Source organism: Pleurodeles waltl, chromosome 11 (genome assembly GCF_031143425.1).
Source record: "Pleurodeles waltl isolate 20211129_DDA chromosome 11, aPleWal1.hap1.20221129, whole genome shotgun sequence".
In the NCBI taxonomy this organism is placed as follows: Eukaryota; Metazoa; Chordata; class Amphibia; order Caudata; family Salamandridae; genus Pleurodeles; species Pleurodeles waltl.
This window is the reverse complement of record NC_090450.1, coordinates 356,398,297-356,417,684: the sequence shown is the minus strand read 5'-3', so window position 1 is coordinate 356,417,684 and position 19,388 is coordinate 356,398,297.

Genomic DNA, 19,388 nt, shown 5'->3' with positions numbered 1-19,388 from the left:
GTGGCTCTTTTTTCACCTCCGTTTCAATATTGTTTTTATTTCAGCTGTTACTTTCTGTAGGAAGACCTTGAAGGATCTACCAAATGACCCCTTGCTAAATGCAGAATTTTGTCTACTTTTCAGAAATATTTAGATGTCTGGGATTCAGCATTGGATTCACATCCATTTCTGGTACTAACTGGAAGGAGGCTGAAAGCACAATTTTTTAAAAAAATCGGGTATGTTCCAGTAAAGTGTCAAAATTGTGTTGAAAAATTGGGTTTTCTGATTCAAGTCTGCCTGTTCCTGAAAGCTGGGAAGATGGTGATTTTAACACCACAAACCCTTTGCTGATGTCATTTTCAGAGGCAAAAACACAAGCTTTAGCCCTTTTCCAATTTTTTTAATGACATTTTTGCTGTATTTTGTCTAATTTCTTGGTCTCCTCCAGGGAAGCCCACAAACTCTGGGTAACTCTAGAATCCCTGGGATGCTTAACAAAAAGGAAGCAATTTTGGTATGGGTAGCTTATGTGGACAAAAAGTTATGAGAGCCTAAGCGTGAACAGCCTCAAATAGCCAAAAAAAGACCTGGCACCTGAGGGGGGAAAGGCCTGGCAGCGAAGGGGTAAAAGCTTCACTTAAGTGTGCCAAGCCAGTTCTGGATCCAGATTGTACCTCTGATAGCACATTTGTATCTTCCAGACATTTCTGATTCCTATGTAGTACACCTCAGCCAACCACTTTAACCCCTAAATCCAAAAGAGAAATTGGTCTGTAACCTTGCTTATTACCTTTTTTAAACACTAGAACAATAACATTAGTTTGTCATGAGGGAGTTTTTTTTGTAGTACAGGTTGAGGCCATACAATTAGTGATCGTAGGTGCCACAAATTCTAGATTGCATTTATATAGATCAATAGGAACTTTATCAGGGCCCTGGGCCTTGCCCAAGGGGCCCTCTAAAGTTGCACTGGTCACCTCTGCAGCTCAAACATAATAAGAAGAGGGTATGTGGTTGGGGATATATTAGCATCTGGCGCTAAGTAGTCCACCAGATAATAGATGGTCTTAACGTGTTCTACCCAAACCTGGGCCTCAATGTTGATGTCTAGGTCAACTGACTCACCGATCTGTAGTTCAGAAGAATTCACAATTTTCCAAAATAAACAAGTGTCTTTTAAAGAGCAGGAGTTAGCCAGATTTCTCCATGCTTCCTTCTCCTGTTCTTTAGAATGTTTATAGGTGCTTCTGCAGCTCCGAATAATTTCTTGTTCCATGGCATTTCTTTTTAAAGCTAATTGCAGTGATTTATTAGCCATCCTACAGGCCTTGTCAAGGAAGCTGTGGTGGGTTGTTTCTAGCAGGGACCAGCAATGCATTCTTAAATAAATGTCCTACCACGACAAAGGTTTCAATAATCGATTGTCCATATTTATTATCGTATATCAGATAGGTTTTAACTAAAATATGTTAGCACTCATAATGTTATTAAAGAGTAGCAACATATTTACTGTCCTCCAGCCTATCCTAAGTCCCTTGTGGCTAAAGGCCAGACGTACAAAGCCGTTTTGCATTTCTTAACAGCCCAAATCACTATTTCGGGTCAGAACCGGGGAAGACTCATTAAGGATTGAATTCATCAACCTAGTCAAGACTGGCACAAGTTCTTCTTTCAGGAGTTTATATACTTCAGCTGGTATTCCGTCTGGGCCTGGAGCCTTCCCATTTTTCAACCCTGCAATAACATTATCCAGTTCGCTGTGATGAAAACATTGATTGAGGGTCTGGTACTTATCTGGTTCTAGCCTGGGGAGAATATCTCCCCTCAGCCAATTTTCAATCGCTTCTGTTGAGGCAACTGTGTCCTCCCTATATAATTCCGAAAAAAACTTGACAAATTCTCCTGAGATATCTTGATCATCTGAGGAAGTTCTGCCAAACTCAGCTATCATTATGCCTTTAATCGTATTCCTAACATTGCCAGACCTAGTCTTCCAGGCTAATAACCTACTGCAACTTTCGCCGTACTCAATATGTGCCAATTTACTGGCTTCCCATTTACTCTTCACAATTGTTTCCAAGACCCTAAGTAAATTGTTGACTTCTTGAATTTGGTGCTGTAAGCCTACATGTATTGTTGCGTCCTGGGACATAACCATCCGGGCTTGCAAGTTGCAAAGTTTACCCTCAAGGGTCTCTACTATGGCTTTAGTTCTCTTAGCCCTGATGGAAACGTCACTGATCAATTTTCCTTGAATAAAGGCCTTATATGTTTCCCAAACTGTGGCTATCGATGCAGAGCCTATATTGATCTCAAAGAACTCCTTAGAATCCCTTTTCAAATTTAGAATGATCTCTTTCTCCCCCAAGAGAGATCTGTCCAGTGTCCATCTGGAACGTGCAGGAGGAGCAGAAAGAGTTATAACCAGCTGCACAGCCGCGTGATCCGAGAGATGACTCAGCTGGTGCGAGGCTTCAGCTAAGTTATTTCAAAGTCTTGCATCTATAAAAAAAAAGTCAATTCTAGAAGCGTGACCATATTTTTTGTTCCAGAAAGTAAACTTCTTTGTCTGCCCCATTTTGATTCACCAAGGGTCAATTAGGCCAACATTTTCCATTAGATTACGGAGGCAAGTTCTCATTTTGGTTGTATTGGCAGTTGGTCTGGGGGTAGACCTATCTAGTGTAGGATTAAGCAAAACATTAAAGTCTCCTCCAATTATTATCAAATTCTGAGCTCTTCCAGACAGTTGCTCATAGAGGTCCCTAAGTGTGCCAGGGTCATCCATGTTAGGACCATAATAAGACATCAAGGTGTATTTGACCCCTTCTAACTTAATATTTGCCAAGACCGATCTCCCCCTAGGGTCAGCACTTACATCTGTCAGGTGACCTCGAACCTTGTTCTTTACAATAATTGCTACCCCTTTCACATTGCAAGATTGATTAGTGCAGGCAAAGTGGGGGATCCACCTTTGAGTCTTAAGGATATTCATCCACTCCTCATATCTTAAGTGTGTCTCTTGGAAAAGGATGATCTGACTGTCAGATAATCCTGAAAACTCAAGAATTCTCCTTCTTCTGCTGCTTCCTCTAAGACCATTTACATTCCAGGTAAGGATTTTAAGGTTAATAGTGACGTCGGGCCCAGTTATCCTGTTCCAATCCAGATATCTGTCTCTAGTCCAGCCCCAAAAATTATATAACCATGTGAGGACTTCAATTTTTCTTTTTTTCCCCATCTGCTCCCCACCCAGTTCAACCTTAACCAGGTCATTTTACTATGTGACACCCCATAACTACCCTTCCCTTGACCCTCCCTAGGGAACCCTCCTCTGGACCATGTTTGGTGGTTCATACTGCCCTTGAGCCCCGGCCCTCCGCAGCCCGCTAGCTCCCCTCTTTTATCTGTTCGACCAGTACCTTAGCTTCTTGGGGGTCTCTCATATTGTACATTTCATTTCTCCACATTACCTTCAGGGTGGCGGGGAACCTCAGTTGTGAAGTAGCACCCAGAGTCTTAAACTCCTGCATGTACTTCCCCAGCTCCCATCGTCGATCTAGCGTTGCCATAGACATATCGGATCCTATTAGAAAGGTCCAACCCTCATGCCTGAAGCCCTGAACTTTGAGATCTTCTGTAAGGATCAGCTCTTTCACTCGATAAGAAGCAAAATTAACCAGCACCTTCCTGGGTTTGACCTTGGTAGGGTTTCTCTTAAGAGGGTCCTGGTGGACTCTCTGAATTTCCGAGTCCAGGTCAAGGGAGGCTACAGTTGGGATATGTTCTTTAATCAAGGATATTATGAGCCCTTTAATTTTGTCCCCTTCCACACCTTCTGGAATATTCAAGAATCTGAGATTATTCCACCTGCAGTGACTCTTCAAGGATTCTAGTTTCTTTTTTGTTCTTTCTCGCTTCGTTTTAAAGCTTGGACCTCATGACTGTTCGACTCCACTTCTGCCTGCAGTACACCAATAGAGGACTCCATACCCCCTAATATCTCTGTCAAGTTTGTAATTTTTGCATCAAGACCATCACATAGCCCCTGAATTTTAGATTGGTTAGATTCAGATACAGCAAATTTGTATCTCATCTCTTGAAATAATGACTGAAGCATGGAATCCCTATGGGTTAGGCCGCTTCGTTCAATCTCCACTTCCTGCGCTAATATAGAGACCCCCCCAACCGTACCTTGTCCTATATCCTGCGTGACGGGGCTATGTAATAAGACCGACGGGGTAGAAGATACTCCTGCCATTTTGGAAACCGTATTTACCGGAAAGGTAGGCACACTCTGTTGAAGACTGGACTGGTCTTGTACCTTAAAAAAAGACCTGAGTGAGGAGGTGATTTTAACTCTCCTAGTAGTAAGTCTTGCAGTGCTTTTAGTCAATGGGGCTTGATTGTTTTGGAGAAATACCCCTCCCTCGCAAAGTGGGGGTGGTAACAATGATAACTTGGAAGATTTACCTTTAGCAGCGCGCTTATTCCTTATACCTGTACCCGGAGGTAGTGAAGTTGAGGCTAACGGGGAACCCGGGTGGTCCAAACCGGGCTTAGATTAAGGTAACTTCTGCCCCTGCAGCCGTGTCCTGGCCCCAGGCCCTGATGGGCGCCTAGGGGTCATGCAGAAGTGTTGATGCTCGATGGCCTGGTACTGCTGAGAATCCTCACTGCAATCACATGTGTGAGGGAGCTCTGGCAATAGCTCCCCTCGCAAATCCTGTTTCAGCCAAGGCAGAGCCAGGAACAAGCTTATGCTGACTCTGCCCCAGCCGCCCTGGAAACACAGCCGAGCCGTCACCCCTCTGTGCCAGCAGATCGACCAGGCAGCCTGAAACCAGCACGGGGGAGCAATGAAGCGACGAGCAACGAGGAGCAACTCGTCAAAGCCGCAGCCCGCTTCTGGGGAATCCCCTTGCCTTGGGGCACCCATCCGATGCAGGCGTTTTCAGGTGAGGAGCGGGCTGGTGCAGACGGGAGACCATCCCCACGGTGGGCGAGCCGGCAGTAGAGCAGAGGGCGGAGACCGTGGTCTGCGCGTCTAGTGGACCGTCATGTTCCCTCCTCTTTGGAGCCCTTTATGCTTTGCCAAGTAAATTTAGCATTAGCACATTTGGGGTATGGTCACTGAAACTGCTCCCCAAAGTTTACCCGGACTGAATAAATAACGATAATGAGAGGGTGAGAAAAATATAATTTAGTATAGTCTCATGTCTCTGGCCTCCATGGGTCAATAGTGAATTCTCTGATTTCTTAAAAGTCTCAGCTATATTACAGAGATTAAAATTGGACAGGTACCTGTACAGCTGAGCCCCCTTGGTATCCATGGCAAATATCTTGGTACCTTCATTTCCCTGAAAGAGGGGTCCAAGAGCATAGCTCTAGATCCAAGTTTGGCATTGAAAGCACGCTCAAGAAGTAAGTTAAAACCTTACAGGCTAACAGACTCCATTTCTCTTAATAGCTTCAAACAATGTTTCTATACTGTGCTTCTTATCTCTAGAGTGTACATTACTGTACAATTTTATAAGTAGACAAATAGGTAGTCTACACCAGATAATCCACAAAATGTGGATTCCATTATGACCTGTCACCAGAGAAACCTTAAACAGTGTTGCCAGTCCCCCTAACTCTGAATGGAGTGGAAGAGAGTGCAGGCAGGCTTTTGCTAGAATATCCTTCACACTTTGTGTGCTCCTGCGCCCAGGTCTGTTACAACAAGATGATTTAATACTTAATATAGGATAACCAATCCTCCTCCTCTATTTTTAGAGGCAAGACTTATATTTCTGCATATCATATTGACTGTGGAGAGCCCTGTTTATGAGTATGTGCTGGAATTATACCCTCCCTTAACCCTATCCCTGCTACATTCTCTTTACCTATCTGGATAATAGTTCAAGTCTGGATGTTTAGACTGGGTGTGTCTCCTTGCATAGCCTCCTTTTTGCTTTGTCAATCCAATTGATTCATGTCAGAAAGAAGTTGAAAACGGTTTTGTGTGGACAGAATTCTATTGACATGCTGTAGGTGGATGTGAAAAAGGACAAGGATAGTAATTGGACTTGATCAGCCCTGTGACAACTAGGGCCTACATGGACCTACATGTGACAGAAGATTTCTGACCAGCCTAGAGCACTTTAACCCTAACATCTTTTGGGTGTGGGACCTACCTAGGCCACCCACCTCACTAATGTGATGTTGTCATAGCAACATTAAAATCAAAATGTCTGGTTAGCCAGTCACCTACTTGGTTCTTTAACTTGGATGTTGTTTCCACTTTGGAAGGTGGGAGCCCTGGAATGTTAGCTAAAATTGCCATATATTGGCAGGCTTCCAGAGGGAGATTAAGGGAGGGCAGTGAAGTAGGCTGACCATTTACCCTGTTAGCCCTGAGCACTCATTATCAATTCCCCTCCGCTGTCTAGTCTTATGCATTGGATTAAGGCCTCTGCAGTTAGTACCTTACTACACCTCTAAAGTAATTACATTAGAAGTCTGAGAGCCAGTAAACCACCCCAAAGGGAGCAAGGTCTTGTCTTCACAATGAGCTTAACATGGGGCCATTATTGTCAAAGGCTAACCACCTCTCTACCAGGTAAATTTATTTTGAAATAACTCCAACAGCTATTGCCAAAAAGGAGACCAGGGTAGAGCTCTCACGTTCTGGAGTTGGTTTGGGACAACCAATTTTTCACTTGTCCTTATTGGCGTTATTCCATTGATGGGGGTTATCTCTTTATTGGAGAAGATGGAATGCCTGTAGTTCCAGATGATATGCAACCAGGCTTGCCTCTAGTCAAAGCCTGCGATGAAAGGCTTCCTTCCCCTCCAGGGCAGATGGTGTAAACTCCAATGGGCAAAAGGATAGTGATCTAAATAAATAACTTTCCAATAGCAACAATTATTTTTACTTATTGTCCACTCAATTTAACAAAACTGCTGGACAAAATTGATAGAATATATCAACCTTGCTGAGCTATACCAGGCCTTGTGTGTCAGTGGCTCAGGGTAGGCAGCTGTTCAGTTTCCAGTACCAAAGTCCCCAAGCTCCAAACTATGCCATCTAAACAATGAGAATCCCTTCACAAGACTTGGTATCCAGGTTACTGAGGAACTTGGCGCCAGTATCAAAATCTGGGCAGGACACAGTTCAAGAATTTTCAAAAGCAGTTAAAGGCTCAAAAGGTTTTAGTATTTTACAAAGAGGTGGCATGATGGTTCCCATTGTATCAATGGGACTGCTGGATTCTGTCAGCTGCACCACTAGGATGTGGGGATTTGAGCCCAGTTCCACAGCTGTGTGACAACTGTCGGCGTAACGCTTTCGGCCAGCTAGCAATACCTCACTGGCACTTAGACATGGCGGTGATTTGTGACAGCCTTGCACATGACATTCTGATTTCGTGGTGGAACAGATGTCATCCTTTTCTCTCAGTTGCATTCGTCTCACATATTCAAAGACAAATAGAAGCAGAAAGTGCTTCAATATGATTTATCGAAACAAGTGTGTTCAAGATAACATAGCATGAACTGCAATGATTAGGATGATAAAACATGATAATAAAAATACGGTGACAAGGAAAGTACAACATAGAAACATGCCCACCATATTGTCAGAATGCAAGGTGTTGGAATTCCTACCTACTCCACTAAAATACTACTAAAGCACGCCAGTGGTAGCCTAATCCACCCTTCAGGGTCCCCAGGATGACACTATCCCCTATACCTGAATGTGGTAGTGGCAAGTCTCCTGAGAGGCCTCTCCCATATGATTAGAACATAGGAGGTCTCCGCAGACAGCTGCAATGACAAAATGAGGTGGCAAATCTTTTGGCTAGAACCATCCCGTTAATGTATAGGGGGAAAAGGGCTGCTTTATAATAAAACAACTGGTTTTCTAGGAAAGATGCCCTCACGTGAAAATACACATGTTTCTGTGAAGTGGCAAAGACCATGGTAGAACGCTTTGTGCCGACAACTTATTGGTGACAGCCTTGAGCAAAGCACAGGACGAGAATGTCAGAATAAAAAGACTGAAAACAATTCTTCTGCTTAGAGTGTACAGGATAAAGAAAACTAAAGCATACCCGCAAAGAAAAGCTTCTGCTCAAAAAATAAAATGAAAAAAATTAATTGTTTCTAGACCAAAGGGCACAGGTGCTGGCCTATGGGTAAAATAACGTGCCCTTAAAAAGCTGCTAAACAGGCCTCGCCACACCCTCCCCTTGTTAGTTCAAAGTGTTAGTGGTGAGCCTAAAACATCAAGGCATCAAAAACGATTAAAATACATATATATATTGATGTCCAAGTTGACAGGCAAGCATACCAGAAGCAGGCCAAATTAAAAACTATAAATTAAAAAAAAACATTTTAGTATTAAAAAGGCTGAATATCAAATTTTAAAGTCAGTGTCATTTTGAGAATTGCCAATTATATCCAGGACAATAGAATCAAGGAAAGATCCCAATTTGGCAGATGCTAAAGTAACCAAATCAGTGCCAAGGAAAACCAAAGAGCACTTGTGTTCTAAGACCTCAGCTCCAGTTGAGGCTGCAGAATCCCGTGTAGTGGCAGAGTTAAAGTGCCCAGAGCCACTTGATCCACAAATGGTAGCTCGTAGGAGGCTTTCCGTAGCAAACACACCCTCAATGCACATGTCTGGTAATGACTTCTCATTGAGAACATCAACAGATCAGCGTCCAGTGAAAGTAAGCACCGCATCTAGACACAGTTGTAGTGCACATTTGAAGAGGTACCAAAGGCAACGAAGCACAGGCTGCACACAGTTCAGTACCGGTATGAATGACAAAGACCAGTTGCACTCCAGTTCTTATAGGAGTGGTGCTCCAAAAATACTACATCATGCGTTCACGACACAGCTGCGCTGTTGGAAGCACCATCAGTCCTCCTTGTGGAGATGGGGCAGCCATTGCCAATTAAAAATAGCAACAGCAGAATGCTGGCAATTAAAGCCAAAGTAATTGGGAATCCCTCGAATACACCTGAAAACATTGAGTGTATGGCTGAAGGTATTAAACCAACTATAGATGTGAAGGTGCTGACAAACCCAGAACCTACAACCAAAAGTGTACATTTCCAGCAGTATTGGACGCATTAAATATTTGTCCCACAAGTTCTCCAAAGAGTTTCCGAAAGTTGGTGTTTAAAAGGGATTGTATTTCCGCAGATGACCTTGCCACTTGAAGCGTGTAGGTCTTACGTGGAGATGTCAGCGCTACATGTTTTTGAAATAATAGAGCTTTTAGTCTGCTCAGCTTGTCAAAATTTACATTAGAAGTAGCAGTGTGAGGCCAGATGTCTGCTACTTTCATCCACTGCGTAGAGGGGAAAAGAACGTTCCAGCAACAAGTTACAATTAGGGAGACCAAACCACATAGGCAAATCTGAGTTGCATTTTGCAACAGCTCTCACTATTAAGAAGAACATAACTTCCATTAGAGAGCACCTGGAACACTGGTCGAATTAAGGGGACTGAAACATTCTTAAGGTCATAAGCTAAATTTGCTGCAGAAGCATTGCATGCCCTGTGCAAGGAAAGCTGCTTGCAAACCATTGAATGGCTTACAGAAGTCTTACATTAGCTTCTGCTAAGGAAGACTTCTTTCTCACCATTGAAACATTTGAAGGAAAAGAATAGCTCCCACACCTCATGAATGTAACTATCTCCAAGCTTTTCATAACTGCTTACAGAAATGTGTTTCAAGCAGGATGTGAATTGGAGTGTTGAAATAGGGAGATTGATAACCCTTTAAATTAACAAGACTGCAGATGGTATTTCTGCCAAAAGGCAACTTTTCTAACTTTTCGATGTTAAGCATAATATAAGTTTCTTCTTTCTTAGCCATTATTTGTTGTTGTCGCATTAGATTAAATGCGACAAACAGGTCTCACACTTTGACAAAGTGACATGGAATGCGACCACTTTTTCAATTTCTGTAGTGTCCAACCTAGCTGCATATTTGATCTCAATTGACTCTGTCCATGGTGTAAAGATAACATGTCAGTCTGCACAATATCTATTGCCGAAGTAGAAATGTTGTTAAGAATGTGTATGAGGTCAGACAAGATGTTCATTCAATTATTTACAACAGCTAATGCTTTCTGTAAATTTTCCTGGTCTATTTGCCTTAACCAGGCTGCGGCTTCTTGTGAAAGTTCCCAAATGTCATTGTAAATTGTGTTTAAGACGCGCTTTTTATATTGCCTTCTGGGGCCTAACAGAAAATCTTGTAAATCTGTGTTATTTCACAGGAGACTGAGGTGTTCTTTTACAGCATCTAGTGAGGAACTTTGTAAGTATTGCTGGCTTAATTTTCCCACACTATGTTTTCACAATGCCCCAAATGTTTTGGTGACACATAGCGAGGGGATTCGGTCACTACCCAGGAGTACACTAGGTCTGCTGTGAAGGATCGGCCATATGGTGTATCTTGACATTATCAATGGAGACAAAGGCCCTTATTACAACCCTGGTGGTCGGTGTTAAAGCGGCGGTAATACTGCAAACAGGCCGGCGGAAAAAAATGGGATTATGACCGTGGCAGAAACCGCCACCATAGACAGCCACTTTAACACTCCGACCACCACGGCGGTACAAACACACAGCGCGGCGGTAACCGCCAACAGACAGGCGGAAGACAATGTACCGCCCACCCTATCACAAGATGCCTATCCGCCACCTTTTCCAGGGCGGAACAACACGAACAAAAACACAGAGGAAACAGTACACCGAAGGGAAAACACTCACCTCTCCACACCCCACGAGGAACCAGGACGTCATGGAGCCCGAATTGCAGATACTGCCGATGCTGGTCTTCCTTCTCTTCTATCAGGAGCAGCAACAACCACAGTGAGTACTGCACCTACAACACAGGGGAGGGGGAGGGAAAACAGAGTGACACACACACGCAACACGCAACACCCCACCATCACCCACAACACCATACACACAAATACATGCAGCAACAGTACACATACACCCCCCCCCCACCCCCTGGAAGAACGCAAAGACAAAAGGAATTGATTTGAACGAATGTAATCATGTGAAATTTCATTATCAAAGTTCAAAATCCAGTAAACGCAATTATGTACACCAACTACACAAGTCCGGATAGTGCACCAATCATTGTCCATGGACCACTGGGCCCAAAATGCATGGGCGAAGCCCACACTAGATACCTAACTGGAAATGGAGAGAACACTGGAGGGGCATCAGATCGAAATGAAACAGGCATCTCAGGGGGAGGGGGGCACCTCAGCCAGATGAACGCATAACACAACTGCACAAGGGGGCTCCATGCCCATCAATGTATCCTGGGGAGTGCAAAGCCACATTCTCTCAAGTCTCTCAAGTGGGTGGGTTGCCCACTGCTTTATCCTGGGGAGCGCAAAGCCACAGTCTCTCAAGTCTCTCCAGTGGGTGGTTTGCCCACTGCTTTATCCCGGAGAGTGCAAAGCCACAGTCTCTCAAGTCTCTCCAGTGGGTGGGTTGCCCACTGCATTATCCTGGGGAGTGCAAAGCCACAGTCATTCCAGTGGGTGGTTTGCCCACTGCTTTATCCTGGAGAGTGCAAAGCCACAGACTCTCAAGTCTCTCCAGTGTGTGGTTTGCCCACTGCTTTATCCTGGGGAGTGCAAAGCCACAGTCTCTCAAGTCTTTCCAGTGGGTGGGTTGCCCACTGCTTTATCCTGGGGAGTGCAAAGTCACAGTCTCTCAAGTGGATGCCTTTCTCCACTAGTTCTGGAGGGGGCTTTGTGCTCAGAGTGCATCATCCTGCCAAGGATAGGGTGAGTGGATGCCTTTCTCAACTGGTTCTGGAGGGGGCTTTGTGCCCAGAGTGCTTCATCCTGCCAAGGACTGAGGTAGTGGATGCCTTACTCCACTGGTTGTGGAGGGGGCTTTGTGCCCAGAGTGCTTCATCCTGCCAAGGACTCAGGTAGTGCATGTCTTACTCTACTGGTTCTGGAGGGGGCTTTGTGCCCAGAGTGCTTCATCCTGCCAAGGACTCAGGTAGTGGATGCCTTTCTCCACTGGTTCTGGAGGGTGCCTGGTGCCCAGAGTGCTCCACGTGCAGTGTGGCCGGTACAATTCCCTCACCTGGGTGTGTGTGCCACGAGACTGCCGAGGTACAGGTAGCATGATATGCCATGGAGGCAGCGGCATACCCCACACTGCTGCGGCTTCGCATTCCACCTGCAGGTGACAACAGTGATGACAGTAATGCTTCATGGAAGCTGCCCAGGGTCCTGGAACTCACCACCAGCGACTGGCGACTGACGCAACTGACCACTGGGGATGGTAAGCATGTCTGCAGTGGTGCCACTGCCCGAGGACGTCGCGGGCCGCTGGAGGTGCTTGCGGCGGTGTCTGTTGTGGCGGTGCTGTCTGCGGTGTCTGTCGTGGCGGTGCTGGATGTGGGGTCCGTCGTGACGATGCTGGCTGCGGGATCTCTGGTGGCGGTGCTGGCTGCGGGGTCTGTGGCAGCGGTGCTGGTGGCAGGGTCTGTGGTGGTGGTGCCAGCGGCAGGTCTGTAGCGGCAGGGCATGTATCAGCACCTGCTGAGGGAGAAAGCAGGATGTCTCCTGCAGCCTTGGGTGGCTGCCCACCGGGGAAGAGGCTGGGGACTGTCACAGTAGCTGTAGACTTGCCGGAGGCGGTGCAGGTGGCGTTGTTCGCCGCCGTACAGGTTGGCTTGGATGTGGACAGAAGGTGTGACACTGGTCCCTGAGGCTGTGCCACCATGCCCTCCCCTGACCTGCCCTTCAGTTTTTGGCCCTTCCCCACCTTTGATGGTGGCGCAGTTGTCTTGCCACTATCCCTTTTAGTTTTTGCTGACCCCTTGGTGGCTGGTGTTTTCGGCTTCTCCCTCCGGGATGTGGGCACGTTTTTCACCTTGGCAGGCGGCGGAAAGTCCTTGCCCTCGCTACGTGGCACACTGGCAGCCCTGATGGTTGGCGCACTCCATGACCCCGCAGTTGCTGGCACCACTCTGCCTGGGGATGTGGTGGCTGAGGTGCTGGGCTGGGACCTGGAAAGCCTGGCCCTAGGGGACGGAAGGGGTGGAGGAGGTCAAGGGAAGAGGTCAAGGTTTGCCAGGAAAAGTTTTTTAGACACACTGGGACAGGTACATGGAGGGGGTTTGGGAGTGGAGGAAGAGGTAGTGGTTGTAGGAGGTGTACGTCTGCTGAATTTGGGTGAAGGTGCATAGGCTGTAGGCTGTAGGCTGTAGGCTGTTGTGAGGTGGATGGCTGTTGGGTGGGTGTGTGCCTGCTTTTGTGTACATTGGGAGGAGGGCTCACAGACACACTGGTAGAGGACACTGGGGATGTGTGAATGGTAGTGGGGGTGGTGAGTGCACGTGAGCGGTGTGTGGTGATGGGCATGCTGGTGATGGAGGTAGGGGCTGAGGATGTAGTGCATACAGGTGTGAGTGGAGATGAGACTGGGAGGGAAGGAGGGGGACACAGTGGAGGAAGTGGATGTTGGTATGTGTGCATGGGTATGGTGCTTGTGTGAGTGCCTATGGGAATTGTGGTGCTTATGTTTGCCTGAGTCACTCTTGTGTGTTGATGTGTGTGCATGCTGGTCTGATGGTGTGCTTGGGATAGGCTGAGGTACAGGGGATTGGGTCTGGGTGGTGGAGTTGGAGGGGGGAGGCTGGACACAGGGATAATGGCTGCCATCAGTGCTGAGGCTAGAGCCTGAAATGCTCTCTGTTGGGCTGCCTGGCCAGAATGAATGCCCTCCAGGTATGCATTTGTTTGTTGCAAATGCCTCTCAACACCCTGGATGGCATTCAGAATGGTAGACTGCCCAACAGTGAGGGATCTCAGGTCAATAGCCTCCTCACTGAGGGCAGGAGGGCTGACTGGGGCAGGGCCTGAGGTGCCTGGGGCGAAGGAGATGCCCACCCTCCTGGGTGAGCGGGCACGGGACACACGCTGAGGGGCTGCTGGGAGGGCGGTGCTGGGAGGGGGGGGTGGCGGTTGTACCTGTTGAGGCGGTGGGCACAGAGGGGCCCGCCACCGCAGGGGAGTTCCCATCAGAGGAGGAGCCACTGTCGCTGGTCTCTGCTCCTGTTCCCGCCGTGGAGCTCCCTTCGCCCTCCATCCCACTGGTGGCTTCAGACTCCGTAGCTTCACCCTCCAGGACCAAGTGAGATGCAGCTCCCTCCTGCTCCGGTGCCAATGCTCCTCTGCCTGATGATGCTATTGCACACAAGAAAAGGGAGACCACAAAAAGGCAGGGGGGACAGAAGAAAGACATGTTCAGTGCATGCAACACCACTACCGTTGGCGGACACAACAGACATTGAGCAGCCCTCTGCACTACGCCATGCACTTATAGTTCCTAGATTAATCACATGCCCATGGGCTACGAGGCCTAGGCCCAATTGCTGCACACCTGGAAGTTACAGGAGCCTCACTAGATGGAGATGGCTCTAACCACTAGCGGGGTTGCGGTGCCACATAGCCTGCCTCCCAAGGGACCTTGCCTACCAAGATCGCCCTGGCCTAGGAGAACCCACTGGCCACCTCCCCCGCCCAAACACCTCGTAATGCATGCAAAGTCAGCTGAATGAGAGTGTACTCACCCCTTTGTGGCTGCTGTGATGCCCATCCAACTCCGGATAGGCCACCGCCAGGATCCGGAACATCACAGGGGTCATGGTGCGACAGGCACCCCTCCCACGTTGGGAGGCCATCCCCAGCTGGGCCTCCGCCATCTTCTTGCTCCAGCGGCGCAGGTCCTCCCATCTTTTCTGGCAGTGGGTGCTCCGTCTGTGGTGGACCCCCAGGGTCCGGACGTCCTTGGAGATGGCACTCCAAATACCCTTCTTCTGGTGGGCGCTGACCTAGAGGAATTGTACAGGGGAAAGGAAATTACTTACCCGTTCAGACCGTCATACTCATTGCCCCCTGTTCCCACCCTTGCCCGACGCACATACACTCACCCTCTGCACATGCAGGCCTCAGCCCTCCCATGTATCTTCCATCCACCTCACTCAAAACAGGTATTGCCCATGCAGCATGCTCACAGTGTACTCACCTGTTTGGCTGGAGGACCGTACAGTTGCGTGTACTGGGGGAGGACCCCATCCACTAGTTTCTTCAACACATCCGAAGTGAAGGCAGGGGCCCTTTCCCCAGACACATGAGCCATCGTCGCTTCCAGGTTTCCTGGCTCAGTGCATGACGCTTACATTATGAGGAATAGCAGCATCCCTTATGTGATCGGGCAACTCAAGAGGCACCGTGTGTGGCTAATAGGTGAGGCCAAGGACCCAATACATTGTGAATAGGTGTCTGGGTATGGGGTTGTCCCTAAGGGTTAGTGTGTGTCTAACAGCTGTCCCTCAATATTTGAAGGTGACTCTGGTTACCCCAACCTGTCATGGCTACTGACCCCAGTGAGGAATCCCAGGACAAGGGCAGAGGAACGCTACAATGAGGCACATGGGAGAACTAGGAGGGTGATTGAACGAACCTTCGGCCTCCTGAAGGCCAGATTCCGGTGCTTCCATATGACAGGTGGCTCCCTCTACTACTCACCAAAGAAGGTGTGCCAGATAATCATGGCCTGCTGTATGCTGCACAACCTGGCTTTGTGACGGCAGGTGCCTTTTCTGCAGGAGGATGGGCCAGCTGGTGGTCTTGTGGCAGCTGTGGAGCCTGTGGACAGTGAAGAAGAGGAGGCAGAGGAAGAGGATATCGACAACCGAAACAACATAATCATGCAATACTTCCAGTGAGACACAGGTAAGAAGATGTCACTGCCTCCTACATCTCATACAATTTCTGGAGCTAGCATAAGTCTGTCTTTTTCACTCAGTGTATGGACCCTGACTTGTCACTTTTCCTTTCCATTTCACAGATGTGGGTCCCACTTTCTGCCCTCTGCTATATTTCCTCCAGGCCTACAGCTGTGTTACATCGGTATGTGCACAAGTAAATTGACATTGCTATACTCCTGCAATGGTGACCAGGGTGTTGTTAATGGACTTAAAGTCCTCCCTGATCCCAAGGTAGTGTTCCTCCTGCAGCCGCTGGGTCTCCTGAAACTTGGCCAGTACCGTTGCCAACGTCTCCTGGGAATGATGGTAAGCTCCCATGATGTTGGAGAGTGCATTGTGGAGGGTGGGTTCCCTGGGCCTGTCCTCCCCGTCGCACAGCAGTCCTCCCAGTGTCCCTGTTTTCCTGTGCCTCTGTCCCCTGAACTGGAATATGGTAGTTTAAGGTTTGACTTACCTGAGTCCATTCCTCCAGCTACTCCTGCGAGGCCCTCAGGATGCAGTATAGCCAAGACCAGCTCCTCCCATGTTGTAAGTTCTGGGAGAGGAGGTGGGGGTCCGCCGCCAGTCCTCTGAACCACAATCTGGTGTCTTGAGACCACGGAACGCACCTTCCCCCGTAGGTCGTTCCACCTCTTCCTGATGTCATCCCTAGTTCTTGGGTGCTGTCCCACTGCGTTGACCCTGTCCACGATTCTTTGCCATAGCTCCATCTTCCTAGCTATGGTGGTGTGCTGCACCTGTAATCCGAATAGCTGTGGCTCTACCTGGATAATTTCCTTCACCATGACCCTGAGCTCCTCCTCAGAAAACCTGGGGTGTCTTTGCGGTGCCATGGGGTGGTGTGGGTGATGTGTGGGGTGGTGTGGGTTGTGATGTGTGGGGTGATATTTAGAGGTGTGTTGTGTGAGGTGCGTGGATGTTGTGTGAGTGATGGTGTTGGGTGCCTGTGGATGCTAGTGTCGTTTCTTGTGCTGTCTCTCTCTGGCCTTCTTCGCAATTGTTGTCGTAGGGGTTTGTGGGTGATGTGGGTGTGTGTCTTATATTGTATTGGGTGTGTGGGAGTGGTGTGTGTATGTGTATCAGGTGTGTGTATTTGGAATTGTCCAATGTGGTGGTGTTTTGTATATGTGTGTGTATTTTGAGCGCGGTGGTGTGTACTGCCAATGGAATACCGCGGTTGAAAGACCGCCGCGTGGATTCATGGGTCGTGATAGTGTGGGCGTATTCCTGTTGGTGTGACGGTGTCGGTTTTGTTATCGCCAGTTTATCACTGACCTTTGGTGTGGCGGACTTGTGTGGGTGTCTAGATTTTGGCGGATTCCGAGCTGTGGGTCATAATAGCTGTGGTTGAATTCCGCAGCCACGGCGGTATGTTGGCGGTCTTCTGGATGGCGGTAAGCGGCTTTTACCACCAATGTTGTAATGACCCCCTTTGTCCTTTAATAATACTGTGCAGTGGAGTCCAGGCACTCCACGTAATACTTTAAAGCTAAATAAAAAAATCAAAACTTAAAGAAAGTAGCTTGTACATCTCCACAAGGAAATGTTTACTTACAGAGTCCACTCAACATTTTATTAAGTGGGTTCATGGGGCGTTGAGTCTTCGTGAGGTTCCTGATAACATCAGGAGATATGGAGATCAGACAGGTGACTCACCTAGGGCCAAGGACATTCCAGTCCCACGTCTAACTAGTGCTCACCAGTCCCAGCCCACGGGTAGGAGTGGCGGCCATCTTGGAAGTGGAGATATTCATTCCAAGGCAAACAACACTATCCAGATAATATGAGTGAATTGCAACTTCCCTTTATGGCAGATAGTCACTGCTGGTCACTGGTATTTTAATCATTCATCTCCTCTAGCTGTTCGATGTCTGCAACAGCTTGTCAGAGCTGTGTGCATTTAAAGAATACACTAAGCTTAAAGGGAAAAATGTATGGTCAGCGTGGCTTCTCGACTTTACCAAAAAGCAAGCCATGTTCAAGTGGCCGCCTTGTTTCTTGTTTGGTGATGAGTGTACAGAGAAATCCACACCTTGTCAAATGTGTACTTTCTAAAAGCATATTTTAATTTGGAGAAAACGGCACAGCTTTACGTAGTGCACTATTCACCAAATATTATAAACCATTTCATTTTTATAATACGGGTTTGGTATATTATACTCATTTAATAAAAAGCGGATACTACTTGTTTGCTTTTTTTTTTTTTTTTTTAGAATTGTGTTAGTCAGCAGCAACTCTGATGGTGGGGCGGCGAAAACGGTCTTCTTTTGTAATTAGCACAGCAGATTTAAATTAGGATGCTAAATGGCAACATGTTCATTTTTTGCTGCAGGCAGAGAAATTGAGGGGCTTTAGTTATATGCAGGGACACTGGAATTATATGGCAGGAGAGGATCACATTGTGCGACAGGGTTGACCAACTTATGTGGCAAGAAAAGTCAAATTATGCATTTACAGCGCCAATAGCTCTAACTCTTGCAAATGCGAGACCAATTGAATTGCAAATGCTTGTTTAAATATTTGACTGCGTCCAGCACATTTTATTATATGAGCTATCCAAAACGGAATCTCCTCCTGTTTGGTGGGTGCCTATTCCATGATTGAATGAACAGCACAGGATTAATGCCTGGCGTGACTACATGTGGTTGCACTGGGGCAGCACGTGCTGGGTTAGTGTTAGACATGACAGCCTTAGGGTGGTCACCCCTAATTTTTTGCCTGCCTCCCTCCACTTTTTTGACACTGTTTTTGCTGGCTTTTAGACTCTGCACACTTTACCACTGCTAACCAGTGCTAAAGTGCATATGCTCTCTCCCTTAAAACATGGTAATCTTGAATCATACCTGATTAGACTATTAATTTACTTATAAGTCCCTAGTAATGTGCTCTCTATGTGCATAGGGCCGGTAGATTAAATGCTACTAGTGGGCCTGCAGCACTGGTTGTGCCACCCACTTAAGTAGCCCCTTTTCCTTGTCTCAGGCCTGCCATTGCAAGGCCTGTGTGTGCAGTTTCACTGTCACCTCGACTTGGCATTTAAAAGTACTTGCCAAGCCTAAACCTCCCCTTTCTCCACATATAAGTCACCTCTAATGTGTGCCCTAGGTAACCCCTAGAGCAGGGTGCTGTGTGGGTGAAAGGCAGGACATGTACCTGTGTAGTTTACATGTCCTGGTAGTGTAAAACTCCTAAATTCGTTTTTGCACTACTGTGAGGCCTGCTCCCTTCATAGGCTAACATTGGGGCTGCGCTCATACAGTATTGAAGTGGTAGCTGCTGATCTGAAAGGAGTAGGAAGGTCATATTTAGTATGGCCAGAATGGTAATATAAAATCCTGCTGACTGGTGAAGTTGGATTTAATATTACTATTCTAGAAATGCCACTTTTAGAAAGTGAGCATTTCTTTGCACCTAAATCTTTCTGTGCCTTACAATCCAAGTCTGATGGGCTTAGTTGACAGCTCCTTGTGCATTCACTCAGACACACCCCAAACACAGGGTACTCAGCCTCACTTGCATACATCTGCATTTTGAATGGGTCTTCCTGGGCTGGGAGGGTGGAGGGCCTGCTCTCACACAAAG